The 2,331-nt window shown below is 56.7% G+C and overlaps 1 pseudogene; it reads right to left on the bottom strand.

Annotated features, from left to right (window-relative positions):
• Positions 1-948: 948 nt before the first annotated feature.
• LOC111758818 (calcipressin-3 pseudogene) lies at positions 949-1,591 on the bottom strand (annotated as a pseudogene).
• Positions 1,592-2,331: the final 740 nt, after the last annotated feature.

The following is a 2,331-nucleotide window of genomic DNA, read 5'->3' as shown; positions in this document are numbered from 1 at the left end:
TCTCATCATTACCTTTTTAAATCTAAAGTCAATGAAAGACATACGCAAATGAATGTCTACCTAGAAAATCTCAAGAACTAGTGGCTAACACAACCCTGGGAAAGGTAAACAGAATAAAAAAATGGTGACACAGTCACAAAGGGCAGCCTGCAAGCACGCCTCAGGTGCCCTGGCGAAGGGGCTGCTGTCCAGGCAGCAGTCCTTCCCCCCAGGCAGCTCTGGGGTGATGGTGGTGAGGAGTGGTGGGTGGTCTGCACGTCACTTTCCTCCAGCTTCCAAGCAAGACAGCAACAGGCAGAACAACCTGAGCCTAGATCTGTGCCATTTGATTCCAACAGTCAAACTGAATTTGGCATTTCTTCCCCAAAGCTAAAGAAAAAAAAAAAACCTGCTTGAGAAAAGTAATTTTCTACGAATTATTCCATATTTCAGATTTCTTTTCGTGCAAAAAATTTCATGTGCACCGATCAAGTAGAAATTATTACACCAGCACAAAAATACCCACACTCAATGATTAAAATTTTAAGACTGCTTTTAAATTCATAAAATGGTACTGTACTGAGTGACCGCCACTACAGTTCCAGTTTTCGGTGCCTCATGCTAAATGGAATTGGAGAAACTGACATTGTTGCGGGGGGAGCCGTTATCCTCACTTACTACTGTTTGAAAATGGTCAAGACTTGCCATTTGGGGGGCGAGTTCTTTAAAGTGCCGCTTAGAAAGTCAGTTAAGCGCCGGCACAGGCCGAGCCGCAGCCGCTCGCCCGCGCTCGCCCGGCACTCGGCAGCCCGCGGGGCGCGCGGCGCGTCTGGCCCCCGGCCCCCGAGGGCGCCCCGCGCGGCGTCCGGGCCTCGGGGCGCGGCCCGCAAGGCCGGGGGCTCGCCGGGGGCGGCGGCGGCAGGGGCGGGGCGCGGGGTCCGGGCCTCCGCGTCCTCTTCGGGCTCGCGGTCACGGACGGGAGCGCCGCGCTCGGGGTCGACGCGCTCCTGCGCGCAGGGCGTCCTCCTCCCCGGGTGCCAGCGTGGACACGGCGCAGGGCAGATCGTGGCTGACCGCAGGCCCCGCGTCCTCCCGCTGCTTCCAGCCCCCCGGGGGGACGGTGGAGGGGCGACGGGGACCCGCCCGACGGGCTGTGGCGGCGGTGATTGCGCGCCTCGCGCGTCCCGGGCAGCGGCACCTGCTCCCGGCGGAGGCGGTCGCGTGGAGCTCTGCTCGCGCTCTCGCTGCCGCTTCGGGCTCGCTGAAATTTATTCTGACCCTTCTAAAGCTTTCAACCAACTGAAATGTAACCTGGTCATCATAGATAGTAAAAAGCGCTTAAATCGCTCCTTCTGCTCTTGCACCTTAAACACCGCTTCGTGGACTCTGCAAGCAAAAAGTGAGGTGGGCAGGTCACTGAAATCCATCATCTCTCCCGAATCGTCTTCATTTTCACCAAAAGCCGTCTCTTCTCCCTCTTCTTGGCCGCTGCCACAGAGATCTGCCTGGCTGTCGCTCCACGACTTCACAGTGTCCCTTAGCATAACCCCCTAAAAGCAGGTCTGTTCCGTTCTTAGAGTTGGAGGACGCCTACCAGGCACCTGGGGCGCTCGGCGGCCGCAGGAAGGAGGGAGAGAGGCGCGGGGCGCCGAGGAGCGAGGCTCCGGAGGGAAGGGGCGGCGGCGGCCGGCAACCGGGGGGATCTGGCCGCCGGGCGAGGGCAGAGGCTGCTGCGGGCCCCCTGCCCCTCGCTGCCGCGCCCTCCGAGCCGGCGGGAGCGGCGCCTCCGCGGGGACGCTATTGTTTGCTCACTGTCTTGCTTGTTGTCTGCTTGTTGTTCTTGCTCATTGTCTGCTCATCTCCTTGTTTGTGCTTGATGCCTGCTCATTGCCTGCTTGTTGTTTGTCTTCTTTAGGAGGCACCAGGAACCGAACCTGGGACCTCCCACGTGGGAGGCAGGCGCCCAACCACTTGAGCCACATCCATCCCCTAGTAGGTCTTATTTCAGATAACCAAGGTGAGGTTGTTGTGACCTGAACAAGGGAGTTTCCAGTGGCCTGCTAACCTACGGTGTCACTGGCAGTAATTACAGGGAGCAATAGTTGAGCCAAAAGGCGGTGCCCATTCCCAACAGAGAGATATTACACGTCCCTCGGTTTCCCACATACGAAAATATAATCTGAGGAGCAGAGATCACTCTAGTTCGGGATTTGTTGTTAAGCTTGATTTGCATAACCATTATTTTGCTTGAGTCATATGGGAAGTGTCACCAAGTAGCTATAGCCTTGACTGCCGTATACGGCATCACCAAGCCTGTTTGGGCATTAGAAGAAGCATATCCATTTTCTTTTT

This window comes from Dasypus novemcinctus, chromosome 15 (genome assembly GCF_030445035.2).
Source record: "Dasypus novemcinctus isolate mDasNov1 chromosome 15, mDasNov1.1.hap2, whole genome shotgun sequence".
Taxonomy (NCBI): Eukaryota; Metazoa; Chordata; class Mammalia; order Cingulata; family Dasypodidae; genus Dasypus; species Dasypus novemcinctus.
The sequence above is the reverse complement of the archived record's forward strand: the minus strand, read 5'-3'. Positions and strand labels throughout refer to the sequence as shown.